Source organism: Aegilops tauschii, chromosome 5 (assembly GCF_002575655.3).
Source record: "Aegilops tauschii subsp. strangulata cultivar AL8/78 chromosome 5, Aet v6.0, whole genome shotgun sequence".
Taxonomy (NCBI): domain Eukaryota; kingdom Viridiplantae; phylum Streptophyta; class Magnoliopsida; order Poales; family Poaceae; genus Aegilops; species Aegilops tauschii.
The window spans coordinates 271,653,321-271,670,855 of NC_053039.3; the positions used below are offsets into that span (position 1 = coordinate 271,653,321).

General features: G+C 42.3%; 1 non-coding gene across 1 annotated transcript; it reads right to left on the bottom strand.

Moving 5' to 3' along the window:
- Positions 1-9,252: 9,252 nt before the first annotated feature.
- Positions 9,253-9,324, bottom strand: TRNAW-CCA (transfer RNA tryptophan (anticodon CCA)). Its single transcript has one exon. It is a non-coding gene; the product is annotated as a tRNA-Trp (tRNA).
- Between the last annotated feature and the right edge of the window lie 8,211 nt (positions 9,325-17,535).

Sequence of the window (17,535 nt, forward strand, 5' to 3'; positions counted from 1 at the left end):
GGCGGGAACAAAAAGCCGGCGGGCATGCAGGGCCGGACTGCTGGTGCGCTGCAAAATATACTGCAACCCAACCACACACGGGTGAATGAAGTTGGCTGAATTATTTGATGAGACGCACGCAGGATGTCACCACGGCATGTTTTTTCTTTTCTTTTTCAACAAATACAGCTGCAAACGCTCAAATATACACATGTAAACTCATCCCTATAAATACACACGCACGCACATCCTATTTTTACAAGCATTTTTGAGAAACTGAATTGGCACATCATCTTGAGATTGACGAAGTCGTCACAGACGCTTTCGTAGTCAATGGGAACGTTTTCTCCTACTGAACACACATCACCGAAAGGGCTGAAATAAATTCAGAAAAATACAAGCACCAGTGTGCAGTCTAGAAATTGAATTCTGATGGGCTGAGCATGTTGGTTCGTTGACCCCTGTTTTTCAGCTCCAAAACGCAAAGCCCTTCAAGGGGCTGCTTCTGCCTTCTTGTATGGTACGAGTATATCAACGTGGACGCAGGTCGACATGTTTTTTAGAAACACTGAGTACACACGCATACATTATGATACACGCACATGCACACATCACTATAACACACACTCGACTCCAACTGAAAGCATTTTTCGTTTTTATGAGATACATTGTACGTGTGAAATCTAAGGTTTGATCTATGGTTTGTCACATCATACCCTCTTAACCATCCAATCAACGTTGGTTCTTAAACTGCCATGTAATCTAGTCTAGAGATACCAATAAACATATGGTGTACAATGAGTTCGGACGAAATTTCGGTTTGAATGTTTTTCATTAAATTTTTCAATTTTATTGTTCATTGGGGTGCATTTGAGCTCATAATTAGAATAGACTTTCGGGACGTAGAGTATCTGCTCTCGTGCTCAAATGCACCCTGATGAAGAGTAAAATAAAAAAGTAGTAGAATAATTCAAACAATTCTTTTTTTTGTGGTGAACTTTGACAAATATTTGGTATGCTTGCAAAATTTCAGCTGGAAATGGCATCCGTGGAAATCTTGGCAAACAAAAACAGAATTGATGCTAAAAAAAGCCTGTTTTGAAAACATTTTGGAGTACTGATTTCTTTTCCACGACTTCCACGAATGTCATTTCGTGCTGAAATTTGTTAAGCATACAACATTTGTCAAAGTTTGCCACAAAAAAAATCAGAATTTTTTGAATGTTTTTACTATATATGTTTTCGACTTTACTATTCATTAGGGTTCATTTGAGCTGGGATGAGAATAGGACTTTCGAATGAGCTATCTCTTTTTTTGCGAGATCAATAGTTGTTTATGCCAAGATAATAGAGTTACAATCGAAAGGCAAGAAATTCTCAATACATGGAGGTCCTCTCTCAAGCCACACAGCCATGAAATGCTCAGAGCGACTATACCTTGCCAGGCAATCAACATCTCTATTTTGAGACCTGTGAAGTTTTCGGGGAACAAACTTCCTAACGACCATTAAAGACTTAATTTCAGTAACTAAATGACCATAAACTGAGCGATCCAGTTCCTAAAGGGTCAGACTGCACCATAACTGATAACTCGGTATGCTGATGAGCCAACGCCATATCGATCATTAAGTGGTATGCAGAGAAGATAACCGATCTATCATGTCTCCTCAGTACCATCCCTACTGCCGAAGTTCCATCCTGCTCCATGAATGAACCAACCACCGAAAGTGCACTCGCATGGAGCATGGTTGTGCAATCCACGGTAACACAGGGGTCGCCGATTTGATCATCGGCTAACCCACATATCTTCCACATGCATTTTCCTTCAATCATTTCCTTCGTAGTATATTTGCGAGCATCTAGAATAGACAACATGTAACTCACCAGAAAATTGATCGACACCTGTGTTGGCGTGTAATCCTTCCCGTGAGTGACATATGACCGAATCTGCCAGATTCTCTAGAAAAGCATGATGATCATGTTGTGAGCCATGTCCGAACAACTAGCAAGCAGCGACAGCAGGCAATCCACACTAATGTCATGTATTTCCTCCTTAGCTGGTATTGCGATACCTTGCACATCTCCTCCCACATATCCCACGTTGTAATTTTTTTGTTACTTTCTAGGCCCTCTATGCGATGTTATGTTAACTTTCATATGAATGCCAACTTGAGGGACCTTTGGGTGCCTACCAATGTTCACTAAAAAGGAAAACTAAAACATTTTAGTTGGCTCATAGTAAAACCATGTGTCTTCCACCACTTTTTGGTAGAAAAGACACAAAAAGGGAATCTTATCTGTAGTGATTATCAAAAGAAAATACTAGTAGTTATTTTTGAAGCTTGATGAGAGTGGGAGAGGCTCCCACTGAATTTTAAATAAATTCAAGAGTCCCAAGAACCGTTACATATGTACAAAAGGAAAGTTGAGGGTGGGGGGAGGGGAAGGATAAAAAAAGTAAGAGCAACAAATAGAAGGCTAGTTCAAAGTTACAGCAAAAAACTAAATAGAGGACACCAGGGACTGATGAAGGGTGTAAGCTACTCTCAGTTCTATGCACTAGCATAGAAAGATCTTGTCTGAATCTAGACCTCCAAGAGTCAGGAAACGGTGCAATCTTCATGAAATGTTTGTTGTTCCTCTCCTTCCAAGCCCCCCCCCCCACGCTACAATGATAAAGACTACCATGAAAAGAGGCCCTCTCCAATTGGTTTTTCCAGCATGCACAAGAGCTAGCCTGGACCCCAAATTCAGCCAGGTTATCCTTATGTCATTCCAACAACTGGCCACAAACGGCATTCAAAAAATAGATGGGTGATGGTCTTCTCGGGTGGGTCATGGTAGACCAGACAACTATAGGTTTCATTGTCCAGCAGATAGTGACATCTCCGCAACATGTTTCTCGTGTTCAACCGATCAGCCATGAGTAGCCACGCGAAAGCCTTCCATTTATTTATGCACTTTGAATCCCAAATCCAGAAAAAAAAAAGCCACATCAATAGGTACATATCTGAAGTACCGACCATAGATCTTGGTAGAGCTAAACTTGTTGTAACCCCAAACGCAGACCCATTTGTCATTAACGTTACTACTAGGATCAATCCACGATGTGATCTGCTGCAAGTCATGGATCTCCTCTCTAGCCTGAGGCATCAGAGGCTAATACAGGACCTCCCCGATAGTATTCAATCTCAGAATTTTTTGCACGGACGTGTCCTCATTGCTAGCGAACGAGAATGCTGGCGGAAGGGAATCATCAATGGTTTGCTCGTGCATAGATCCTTCCAAAAGAGTACCGAACTTTCATTACTGACCTCAACTCTAGTCACCCCTCTAAGCACGTCCTACGTGTGCATGAGATCACGCCACTAGAAAGACCCAGATGCGTCCTCTCTAAAACCGTCTAAAAAATGGCTACTACAGATTTTTTTAGAATGTTCGTGAATTTGAAAAATCTTCCTGGATTTTCAAAAAGTTCTCTATTTTAAAAATAGCATGAATTTATAAAATATTCATGAATATAAAAAATTAGAAATTTTAAAAACGTTCATGAGTTTTAAAATTATTCCCGAGTTTAAAAAAATTCTTAGTCATAGAAAACATTCATAAATTTAGAAATGGAATAATAATAATAATAAAGAGAGAAAAACGGTTTGCTGGACAACTACTGTATTATGGGTCATGGCTATGTGCTGCCGCTCATGGGGCTAGCAAAACGGGCTGGCCCATTAGCGAAGTCGCTTCGTCTAAAATGAAAGTTGTATGTTGGCACGCTGTGATCGTGTTTTTCTTTGTTTTTTCTTTTTCGTTTCCTTTTTTGATTTTTCTTTGTTTTTTAGTGGGTTTTATGGTTTCTTTTTTTTTCTTTCGTTATACTTTGTTTTTTCATGATTTTCTTCATTTTTTCTTTCCTCGTTATACTTTTGGTTTACTTTTGTTTCTTTCTGGTTTTCTTTGTATTTTTCTGATTTTGTGCTTTTCTTTTTTGTTTCATCGTTGGTTTAAATCAGTTTTTTAACACATGTCTGCTTTTTTCTCGGCAGACAATGTACACTTTTAGTACACACTTGAATCATTTTTTCGGTACACTTCGGATATTTTTCAAAGATATTATGCACATTGAAAAAATACGTGTTTTGAACCTTTTCTTTAAAAACAAGGTAATATTTTTCAAATACACATTGTAAATTGTCAAAATGACAATTAACATGTCTTCACTATACAAACATTTTTCACGCTGTTTAAACTTTTTGCAACTTGTCACAGACATTTTTTGAACTTCGATGAATATGTCTTTGAAAATTTGCGTACATTTTTAAAGGAAGTAAAAAATATATTAAATGTCATGTTTTTTCTTTGATTCACTGATTTTTTTAAATGTCACATAAGTTTTTTAATGGTACGAAGTGTTTTTCTGTTAATCGAACAACCTTTTTACATCATATACTCTTTTTGAAAAAATGTCACAAATACATTTTTGAAACTTGTGAAGATTGTTTGAATGTAATGTGCATTATTTAAATGTATATATATTATTTTTGAATTACGCAAACATTTTTTACATTGTAGAAACATATTTTGCATGTCTCGTACATTTTTTTAAAAGTGCGACATGTTTTAGATTTCACAGATGTTTTTCGTACACATGGGTAATCCTATGCGCGTTTAGCATTTTTCAAATGGATTATTAACATTTTTCCAAATTTTATGTGAATTGTTTTTGGTAATATATATTTAGATTGTTTCAAAATGTAAAAACCAGTACTCCCTCCGATCCATATTACTTGTTTTAGATTTGTCTATATATAGATGTATCTAATTCAAAAATGTGTCTACATACATCCGTATTTAGATAATCAAAGACAAGTAATATAGATTGAAGAAAGTAGAAAATATGAAAAACAAAAGGAAAACAAAAAATATGACGAGACAATAGAAGGGAAAAACAAAATCACCAGTGAGTTCAATGTGACGCGATCCGTGATTGTTCTTTTTAGCAATTCCGTGATTGTTGGGCCGGCCGAGCACGGACATAGCCGCGCCCCACATTACGTGCTAAATAGGAAACATCCTACGACAAATGGAACAACAAAGCATGGTGGCAATGAAAACCGGGGCGACCCATTTTAAGCCGCACAACATACAATTCTAGAAGATTCCTCTTAGGTTCTTTTATGACTTTGGAAACCTTGTAGAAGTATTGGGCCCTATTTTGCCTAAAATTTCAATAAAATGTTGGAATTTTTAAAATATGTTCATATTCTTGAAAACATGTTTGTTTTTTCTAATTAAAAAATCAGTTTTTCCTATAAAAATTGGAAGACTGATTGGAATTTTAAAATGATGCATTTTTAAAAGAACTTGTTATTAAAAAATTTCATAAATTTCAAAAAAATATAAGTTAAAAATTGTCCATGCTTAAACATTGTTAACGTTTTTGAAATGTTCAAAAAATGTTTTCCTTAAACATAGACCTTTAATTTTTTGTGTTTTTCTGTGTTTTCTCTACAAATCCATAAAAAGGCAAAAAATACTAGGAAAAGAAAAACATCAACGCGCACACTATCAATAGCTTTTGCTACATGGATCGACTCAATGTGAAGGCGTGCATATGTTTCCATGCTAATCTGTCAGAAGGGCCATATAAGAGCGCGATATCCTATTTGATGCTTAGAGCATCTCCAGGTGATGTAATATGGCGCTCAAAACTTTTTTTAGAGCATCTCATATTTTTCTTCCTCCAACAGATGATGTAAAATATGGCACCATTGGTCCAATAGAGAATGTAAAATAGCGCACCCAAAACATCCAAAAAAAGTTCGATAATTGCATATTTCGATCCAAACGTTTAAAGCTGTAAGCATGCAAACTAAACAAACATGCAATTTTAAACTTTAACTAAAGACTGTTAGAGACAACAACTCGTCATCGCTGAGATTGTCTCGGTCAATCTCGTCCGTTATGTTGGACCTCGTTAGGTTGAACCTCATCATCCAACTCGACCTTGATCACCCTTGAGGGGCTAGCCTTGTCCTCCCTCTTCACTGTCTTATTGCGTTACCCAAAGAACTCGTACTCCACCAACATGAGATGTGGATTTTCCATGGCTAACCTTGTCATAGTTGCCTCATCTCTCTCAGGGGTGTTGGGCTGCTCCAGGATGATAATATTTTCCCTCTTCTCCTTGTGGGGCACAATGTGCCCTTCAGGACCAATGAACTCTCACACCTCCTGGGATTCGACTTCGGGAAAGTTCATCTCACGTTTCGGCTGACCGAGCCTCCAACGCGCGATATGAACACGCACGAGCTTCATCATTTCGAACGTCTTGAGCCAATGCTTCCCCATCGCACGTTAAGTAAGCGGCGTAGCAGTCGGACTGCCATGGCTGAAGTTTTTGGAAGCCCATCTTGCTCCTTGGCTCGCGGCAGTGGTAATTCCACGAGGCGATGGTGCGGCGATTCACCGATGAAGGTGGATCCGACGGCGGAGAGGTGTGGCGTTAGGGCTGGTGACCGAAATCGGTCGGCGCGATGATGGTGGCGGTTGTGGCCGAGCGGGGTGCTGTCGCGATGGATTCAATTGTTGCGGCGGTGCGGAGGCTGGTGACCGAAATCGGTCGGCACGATGATGGTGGCGGCTGTGGCCAAGTAGGGTGTTGCCATGACCAATTGTATTGCTGCGGTGGTACCGCGGCCGGAGGAACGGAGGGGGTGGCGCATCCGACGACGAGTGATGCGGTGATGGTGGTTGTGGCTGGAAGAGGCCGAATTTGGTAGCGGCAGTGGCATAGGAGGGGGGGGGGGGGGGGGGGGGAGCTGCGCCGGACTGCATTTTTGTTTGCGGCAGCTGCACGTGTGTTGTATATTTGCAACACAAATGGTGTTTTTTTAGGGCTACCTCAAATTAGAGCCGTAAAAATATAAAGATAGGGCAGTTGTTGGCGCACCATTTCTTGGTTGGAATGGCCTACAAAGCTTTTTTGGACAATTACTCTATTTTAGATTTCTGTTGGAGATGCTTTTATAGCTTGAAATATACTATCTTTGTATCAAAATATAAGATGCTTTTGCAGTTTAAATTAAACTGCAAAAATGTCTTATAGTTTGTTAGGGAGGGGTAGTATGTTTGGTAAAAGAGGCACGCACCCGTAGCGAGCAGTTATGTACTGGGCCACCCCATGTAGGAATTTCTGTTGAACCTTGCAGCCGGTTATGTGAACGTACCAGTATGTTCTATGTTCTTCTCAAAAAAAAAAACTAGTATGTTCTATGCCTTTTTCTCTCTTTAATGTGTGTTCCTTTCGGTTCCTTTTCTTTCTTTCTACATATTTTAAGTCACAAACTTTTTAAAATGTTATGAATACTGAAGTTCATGAATTTGAAATTCATGATCTTTTTTTCAAAATTATGATCCTTTTCAAATCCATGAACTTTTTTAAAGTCATAATATTTTAAAATTATGTTTTCTTTCCAAATTTGCATTTTCTTTTGCAATTCATGACATTTAAAAAAATCACAATTTTTTCATCTCCATTTTTTTTTCAAATTCATGAACTTTATTCAAATCCATAGACTTTTTTGGAATTCACAATTTTCTCTAACTCATAAACATGTTTCATATTTGCAAACAATTTTAAAATTCGTGAAAGTTTTTATGTATTTCAGAATATATTATGTCAAATTCGCAAACCAAAAAAATCAATGATGGTGTTTTTGAGCTAATAACATAGTTGGGACAAAAATCAACTGACCTGAAATGAGGCAATGAGCAAGCCGACCAGCAGTTCAAGCAAATGAGCGGAAAATAGCGATCTAGTGGAACAAGTGAAATCTAGTTTTCGGCCTCAACCCAGGTAAGCACGCACATGAGCGCAAGTGTACGCAGAGGAGGTGTTTGAACCAGAGTATTTGAGAGAACTAACTATCAAAGACACCAAATGACTCATGAAACTGTCAGAAGTAAGAGGGTGGTCAGGTATGGATTCCCCGCCAATGAAGGAATTGCACATATGCTCAACAAGTGTGCAATATCAGCGCCATTGTAAGAAGCCCACCATCATTCTTGAAGCGGCCGCATAACAAAACCTTTAGATTTGGCACTTTTTTACTCGGATGCTCAGGTCTCACAATGACATTAGCGTGTTGCAGCGGTCTTCATTGTTTGCAAGGATATGTGTGCGGGTGAAGCTCCTCCGTGCAACTATACAATGAATGGTCATGACTACAACATGGGTATTAGCTTTGTGATGATATCTATTCTTCGTGGGCGACCTTCGTCATAACCATCTCTAGTCTAAGGGGTAAGAAAAGATCTCACTTTGCCTAAAGACAGAGATAGAAAGGATGTTAAGAGGTCAATTGGAGTGCTCCAAGCTCACTGTTCGATGACCTGCAAAACATGGGATATACAGACGTTGTGGAAGGTGATGACAGCCTGTGTGATCATGCATAATATAATTGTGGACGATGAGCGTGATGAAGTTCGCCACGGTTTGAAATTAGAGTGCATGTGTGATTCAATCCAACTTCCAGAGCAGAATCCGGTGATGTTTAAGAATCTTATCAAAATGCATCGACATATCCGCCTGAGCATTTGTGGGGCTTCGAGAGGTGAACTAAAAAATATATCTGAATAAGTTAAATTCAAATTTAAACTATTTTATTAGAAAACTTCATGTTTGAATTGTAATACTATATTTCAATTATTACTGCATTATAATACTTGCATAACATCATTATGGACAAAGGATGATATTTATCTTGCATTATTTTGCTTGCGCCGGATATAGGAAAAAGAAACATAGGCGGATATTTGGTGCACCGGGTTGGGTGACGCTAAAGCTTCGCGATTTTTTGTGTGAAATGACTATTTCTTTTTTGAGTTTTGAGACATTATTAAGTTAGGATTTTCATGGCCCGAGGAAAATGCAGGGCCTATAGTTAGTTTTTTTTAGGGTAAGGCCTAGAATTAGCTAAACGCAGAAAAGGGAAAATGGACTGGAAGAGGATCGGGGTTTTCGGGCTGTGCTTTCCGTGTCTTGTTCAAAAAACTTCACGGGCCGAGGAAATGGGGTTTATGCTTTATCTCTTGGAGTTGGCCGCCATGCTTGGTTAGGCCAGCCCAACGACATTGATTTCGTCCCTATAAACATTGTGACGACCTAATAAAGCTTTGCAGTTTGTCTTAAAAAAAAAGCAAAAAGCAGTATCTCAAAAGAAAAAGGAAGTCGGAGAAGAATGAAAAAGAACCGGTTTATATAATACGGGGTATTGAACCCGACGTGAATCGAACACGCAACCTTCTGATCTGGAGTCAGACGCGCTACCATTGCGCCACGGATCCGGCATGTACACTGGATTAAAGAATTATAGTAATAGACGTAAGGAACCATATGAAAGAGTTTGGTGTTAACAAACTGTCTAATCTTATAATCTGACATGATACTGCATCAAAGAATCGTTTGATGGTTCAAATTTCCCGTAAAGTCAAGCAGCGTAGAAAGCTAAGCACAATTGATTTGACAAGACATGTCCTGATAATCTACTGTTTAACTCTTCTTCACTTGGCGCGATTCAAAATCTTACAAGTGAGTATGCAAAGACTGATTTTTTTAGATAATCTATGGAAAGGCTGAATAAAGATCAAGGCCATGGGCTACATACTTGCACAACAGCTTAGGGCATTACATCTCCCCTTGGACAAAATAGATTGGGTATTATCCACTCTCTGGATCCATGTCGTGATCTTATCAGGGGCAAAAGCAGCCCATGACTTGAGGACCCAGCTCCACGAACCCGTATGAACTTGTCGGCGCCGTCTGCGAACCTTTCGAACCTCCTCACGGCGGAGGCGGTGCTGGCGCTACTGGGCTCGTCATCGTTTCCGATGCAGTAGTTTGCAAGAAAGGATACATATGACATGGTGGCCTGAATGATCCGCCTAAGGAAGGACGAATTTTTTGCAGCATCACAGCCGCGCGTCTCAAACCTTTTTCAAACGACCGGGCTGTGGTCACTTTTGAGCATCTACCGCCTGCTCTGTTTCCTGCGCAGAATCGTCGTTGGGCTGTGGTCGGTTTTGCGAGTGAGTGGTGACGGCGACTGATCAAAAACATTTTTTTTGGTGATAACACTTGTATTACTCAAATAGTAAAGTCTTTACAATCATCACGGGCAAAACCCAAGACTTCATCTGGCCCAAAACCTAACCAGGTCATAGTCTGGCATTCTACTCGAGCAAACCTGGCTAAACTATCACTAGCTTTATTCTGAGCACGTGAGACATGAGTAATACAAGTTTGTCTTAGACGTAAAAGAAGCCTAATTTCATTCACCAATGAGGCATAAACCGAACGATCAACTTCACCAGACGAGATCAAAGACACCGCCAACCTCGAATCTGATTCAATGGCAATTGGAAGGTCCGATCTTTGAATGGCCAGGGATAGACCTTCCGTAATTCCACACAATTCAGCTTCAACCGCATCTCTACAAGAGTATAATGATCTGCACGCAGAAAAAATGATCGAGCCCCTCCAATCCCGAAGAATCATACCCGCGCCTGCCGTCTCGCTATCCACAAACGACCCATGAGTGCTCAATTTAACCCACCCATGCCCAAGGGGTCTCCACTTCGGTTCAACAATTGCCTGATGAGTTGAAGCTCTTTTCACCAACAGATTATCATAAGACAAGTAGCCCTTCCCTTTAGTGGGATCCATATCTGAGTTGAGTTTAATACCAAGAAGTTCATCAAGATATCTTCCCAGGAAACTCACAGAAACATCCAAGGGTGGGGCCGGCTTGTGGTGGACAACCTCATTGCGGACATACCAGCTTCTCCAGAATATAAGAAGCAGTTTGCATCGATCAACATCAGCCATAGTGTCCATCACATGAAGGAGCCATTCCTTACCTGTTTGAACAATTGATTCAATAGGTGGAAGCCCCCACTGTTCTCCCATTACCCTGTAGAGGTCTCGTCCACGCTGGCATCTCAAAAAAGGATGATAGTTATCCTCTTCCTCCATACCACAAACAGGGCATGCACTCACCACTTCGAGTCCAATCTTGTGCTTGTTCTTCCACGTGGGCAAGGAGTCAGTCGCCAGCCTCCAAGCGAAGTTTCGAACTGTCGGCGGTACCTCACAGCTCCAAATCATTTTCCAAAAGCTTCTCCCCCCCGAGCTGGAAGAGCTGGTGGAGGCCAAGTCTGCTGAATGAGCTTCCTGAAACGCGAACTGATACGTTGATTTAACAGAAAAGGCACCATGTTTCCCGGGTCCCCATGCAATCACGTCCTCGTCCAATCTAGGTGAAGCTCGGATCTTCATGATCTCATACACATCCGCAGCCAGAAAATGTCTCTGTAGTAAATCAATTTTCCACGAGCCATTAGCATTCAGGAGGTCTGAAACAAACCGAATGCGGCATCTCCCCTGCAGTGAGACCGGCCTAAAAGAATATGGCCTAGGGATCCAGTTATCACGCCAAATACGGATGCTCCTACCATTACCCACCCTCCAGACCAGTCCTCTCTTTAGAAGATCGAGACCGTGGCTGATCGCCTGCCAAGAAGACGATGCATTCCCAGAGAAAACCGTGTCCTCAAGCTTGCCATTGGGGTAATATCGAGCCTTTAACACCTGGGCACAAAGACTTTCAGGTTTTGAGATCAAACGCCAGGCTTGGCGAGCCAGCAAGGCTTGGTTAAATAACCTGAAGCCCGAAACCCAACTCTTCCTCTATCTTTTGGTTGCATGAGATGGTCCCAACCTCTCCAATGAACTTTGCGTTTGCCCTCAGCAGCCCCCCAATAAAAGTTTCTCACCATTTTTGTGAGATCATCGCACACCGAGTAGGGCAGCTTGAAAATCCCCATTATATAGGTTGGAAGAGCTTGGGCAACAGATTTAATCAGCACCTCACGTCCCGGTTGTGCTAACATGCCATCACCCCACTGAATGAGCCGCTTTGTTAAGCTGGTTTGGAGGTTCTGAAACCGCCCTTTGGACATGCGTCCCTCTGGAGTCGGGAGACCTAGATATTTCTCTTCAAACACCGTACTCGTGACTTTCAAGACGCCGCGTACCTGCTCCTGGACAGCAACAGGACAAGCAGCTCCAAAGAACAATGAACATTTGCTGTAGTTTAAATTTTGGCCCGTGGCCGCACTATACATCTCCAAAGCCTTGATCACATTTTCTGCCCGGGCACTCGAAGCCTCAAAAAACAATAAGGTATCATCTGCAAATAAAAGATGGGATATACCCGAAGCTCTTCTGCATACCTTGACCGGCGTGATCTCGTTCGTTGCCACCTTATTTTTCAGAATAGTAGACAACCCATCCGCCACAAACAGGAACAAGAATGGTGAAAGAGGGTCACCTTGCCGTAGCCCACGCGACGGTGCAAATGAATCTAAGAGGGTTCCGTTAAATTTGACAGAGTATCTCACCGACGTGACACACGTCATCACCCAATCAATCCATCGATGAGAGAAACCCAACTTTTGCATCACCTGCCTCAAAAAGACCCAATCCACTCTATCATATGGCTTGGACAGATCTAGCTTATAAGCACAATAACTCTTTGTAGGATCCTTCTCTTGCTTGATGTAATGGAGACACTCAAATGCAACCAAAGCATTATCAGTGATCATCCTCCCCGGAATGAAAGCACTCTGTTCCGGGCAGATTAAGTTGTCCAAGAGAGGCCACAACCGATTAACTAAGCACTTGGATATAACCTTGTAAATTACGTTGCACAAACTGATGGGCCTGTACTCAGATAGCTTAGTAGGGTTAGGCGTTTTAGGAATAAGAACAATAGAAGTAGAATTTACCCCCTCTGGCATTATTCCAGTGCGAAAGAAATCCTTCACCGCTGCAAGAACCCCTTCCTTAAGTGTACCCCAATTTCGCTGAAAAAACCGGGCCGGCAGGCCATCCGGACCCAGGGCCTTCAATGGCCCTATCTAAAATAATGCATCTGAAATCTTCTTTTCAGAAAAGGGAGCAACCAGTTTAGCATTGTTCTCCTCCGTCACCTTTCCTTCTATAAGTTCCAAAACAGCAGCTGCATCCAGAGAGTCATCTGCTGATCAATTCACGTCACGGGAAGCTGGGGATATAACCTAAAAAAGTCGGACATCAGTTTCTTTCGAGTGTCAAATCTCGTGAGCCTGTAGGACTTTTTTGGGTTGGCTGTACGACTTATTTTTGGCACGTACTACTGCATTTTTATGTATATAATACTACCCTACTAATAAAGTGTTCCGTGAAAAAAAAATACTAATAAAGTGCGTCAGTTAATTGATCGTGCATTGTAAACGAACTACTACCAGTAGTATGGGTACGCACGCGGCGAATGATAATGAGCAGAAAATCGGAGCATCGTCGCACCTTTAGCGGCAGCCTACATCCACGTGGGTGCCTAGTGGCGCCTGGCCAGACGGGTGATTAGTTTAGGGAGCATGGTGCAATTCGCTCACTGTTGAGCGTATACTATTCTCCCATCCATGTTTCATACTGTACTCTACATGGTGCGAGCAGCAGGCAGGAAGTTGGTTCTGATTAAGCTACAACAAGTTACGCGTGAAACAATAAGAAAATGCAATTGGCCGGCACTTTGATTGATTTGATTTGATTTGATTAAACAAGAGGAAATGATTACATAGAACAAGAGCAGGAGCGTCCTCGATGGTGGCGCGTGATTCGATTTGGGCGTGATCTCCGGCGGCGGGTAGGTCGGTGATCTAGTCGCGACATCCCATGAAGATGCAGGGTAACGTACGATATAAGGCAGGGTATCCCAAATGTTTCGGTCCATGCACGTACATACTTGCTGTCCATTCATAAATAAAAGTAGGTAATCGAGGCAGCATCTTACGTACTATCAATTCACTAAACCGTGATAGTTGAACGAGAAAAAACCGCCACCCGAATGAGGCCTACTGGCCGTCGAGTGAGCGCAGACGCTGGTACTCGGTCGCACGTTGACGGTGAAGGAAGACCGGGACTGGGGATGCGATGGGCAGCGCCAGCCGCCAGGACATCCTCGGCCCTGTTTGGATACTCTAACTACCAAGGTTAGAGTTAGAGTTAGTTCTAACTGTAGACTAACCCTAAACTAACTCTAACCAAGATGGTTGTTTAGATCACAGGGTTGAATTCACGGAGATCGCGAATGCAAGGTGAAAGCTTGGGAAAGTCCTTTTATTCCCTCTCATTTAACTTTTAAAAAGTTTCGAATTCACTCACTTTCAGTCAATCAATCACACAACAGTCAATCAAAACTATCTATTTATTATAACATTCTAAAATTTAGAATTTTGGCATGTTACAAATCTACCACCCTTAAAATGAATCTCATCCTCGAGATTCGGAGAGGCTAGAAAGAAATAGGTTAGGTTTTGGGGTCTTCTCAAAATCCATCGATCATTACAGGGGGTCTCGGGTGCTACCACCCTTAGAAACATTGTTACGGTTCCATCGAAACTCGTATACTCCATCCTTATTATTGGCAGTGTCCGACCTTCTCAGATTTTCAGTATAATTCCTTCTCTGGCTCTTCCGGTAGCGGCATAACCTTTTCCTCAATTCTTCTGTCCTTTCATCTTGGTAAGGTTATTCCGAGACTGGGTCTTTTTAGCTGACAGGTCTGACGTCCATACTAAACAACTATCGATATCTCATGGTGGTCAACAATTTATGGTTTGTCCTACAGGAAATGGGTCTGTGTTGAACCTCACCGTATAACCTACGGTTGGCAACAACTGCCTTGTACAAAGGAAAAAAAATACTTATACCATTCTAAGGTTCATACAAGGTTTAATATCGCCGTCTCTCTACTATAGGCAAGTCACTCAGATTTACCATCCCACATAGCAAGGCGAATAATAAGAGTAAGTCGGTATGGTGATCAATCCATCCCGCACCCAAATCATTACCCTGTATATGGTTTAGCGAATCTCGCATTCTAACACTCGGTCATCCTCACAAGCATTGCAGAATTTTCTCTTGTCGACGAACCAAGTTCGGATGAATCCATTGATTCTGCAAGCCAAACAAACATCTATCATTCCTTCACAATTCTCAGGTTTAGCGTAACTCCTATAAGATCGTCTGTTGATAAAGGCATATCCTCTTCCAGGGTTTTTCCTTCAGCAAGAGTGTGCTTGCTTCTTGGCAAGTCCTGGGGCCTGTGGGTTATGGCCCACCTCATCACTTGTAAACTTTGAACTCATCATCGGGGCAACTGATCATTATTCCAACATCCAGCTTCCTAGCATTCTTAAAATCCATCCAATTGTACTATCTCCCTTCCTTCTATTGGTACCAAACTAAGACGTGGTTACTCAGACTCATCATGGGGTTACTATTGCTCCATATTACCAACATTCAACCTCCTTTATATCCAATAGTACTTCATCCCTTCATACTCTTGGGGTATCCCACATATCGAGACAAAACTCATACTTATTTTGTCCGAAATCCACTTCGTGGAATATCATTATCTTTTCCAAGGGTCAAGTGTCCTCACAGGGTACTACCACCCTTGAAATGCATAAAGTCTTCCATAGACCATATTTCTCATATCCTCGAAAATGGTCAAAATCTTTCTTCATAGAGTAACAACTCATAAAATCCAATCAGTACCACGATGCTAACTTTATTAATTCTCCAACGATTACAATCTCTTGCTTTTCCATTACATGCCTCAATTGAACACCTCAATACAAAAGAGTTGTTCCCACTACTTCTACTACTACTACTACCTTACTTCTCACAGACACAACTAATTATCACAAGTCTCCTTCTCCTTGGGACAATCTCTGGCAAGGTGCCCTACTTCATTACAGCAGAAACATATTACTTCTGACAAGTCTCGAGGTTTCCTTGTGATTATATAGCCTCCTTGGGTCCTTGGCTTTCTTTTTGGGCAACTGCTGAAGTAGTGCCCTGACTCCTTGCACCTGAAACAGGTGATATGACTCAGGTCCTTCCTGGAATCCAATCTATTTCTCTTCCTGGACTTTTCCGTTCCAATCAGGGCTTCTATTTCATGTGGGTCATACTCTACTTCCTCTGTCGGGAATCCTACTAGATCCCCATTCATACAATTCTGGGAGATGTGTCCTTCTTCTCCACATGAATAGCATGACTTGGTGCAGGGTTTGATTGGTTCTTCTTTAGGTGTGTCCTCCACCTCTTTCTTTATCGTAGGTTCTTCTAAAATTTCCACGAGGGCTCCTTTCATTGCTTCTTTCTTCTGCTGGATGGTTTTTCGATCCATGGGGTAAATGTGACACTGAGCAGGGTAGTGGGTAGTCCCTTCACACAAGAAACAAGTAATCTGCCTAGTTGGGCATTCTTCAGCTGGGTGACTTCCTTCACAATTAGGGCATTCATCCTTGTGTTCTTTATGGTTGTGTCCTATTTCCCCACAGAGCTTGCATGCGCAAGGTTCCTTCATATCCTTTCCATAAGGCTTCAATTTTTGGGACACAAACCGAGACCTTGGCAAAGTCAACTTGAATTCTTTCCAAGTGGTTACTCCTTGCCATCCATTAATGGTTTGGTACATCCTCCACCAAGTAGCAGCACCTCTTTCAAAACACTGAAGAGCATGCCGGGCCATATCCTTTCTGGCTATAGGGTTATTCTCCATGTGATCCTCCATGTTCTGAATCCATTGGTCCGTCTCCAATTGACTCATCGGTCCAGAAAATACAAGCTCATCTCCATTCATGTCGGAGTAATCGGACACGGGTATCCCGAAGACGGCAAGACCATATTTCAAGACATCGGGGCTAGCAAAGCCCCTCAGTCCGACTGCCCGGCCGCTCCTGCCGGCTCCCCGTCCAACTGCTCCACCCGGCCGGCTGCCGACTGCAGTCCGACCCGGCATCGACAAGACCCCGACGAGACGGCCATACTGCGGACAAGACAACCGTACCGCAACGCCATCATGTATAGTGTCACTTGTCCCCTGGCACTATTTATGAAGTGACCCAGGGGACAAGCATGACATGCACCATGCCTTACCCATGCCCACTAGCTAGCTTACATATTAAGCTACCCTCTCCTATAAAAGGAGACACACATCCATCCATCCATGGATGGACTCACGTACACAACAAGCAAGCTAGCTAGCAAGAGAGCTAGCTAGCCATCCATCCATCCATTCCCACGGGCATGCATGCCCAAGCACCACATACGGCCATGCTCATAGCCGGCCACTAAAGCATGCCTGGTGCATGCATATACGGAGCCAGATGCCCATGGCACTGCCCCCAGATACAGCTCTAGGAGCATTTTGTACTGCCGATGTACACCCCAGATATATATGCTCAGACATGCAGGAGTAGGGGTATTATCTCTCCGGAGAGCCCCAAACCTGGGTAAACTAGCGCGTGCTACTCGCATACCCGCTCCCGGTCCTATCAGCAGCAGTCTTACCCTCACACAAAGCCCTTGTGGCATCTGTCGATTCACCCCCCCCTTTGAGAATACCACGACAGTTGGCGCCCACCGTGGGGCGGTACTATGCT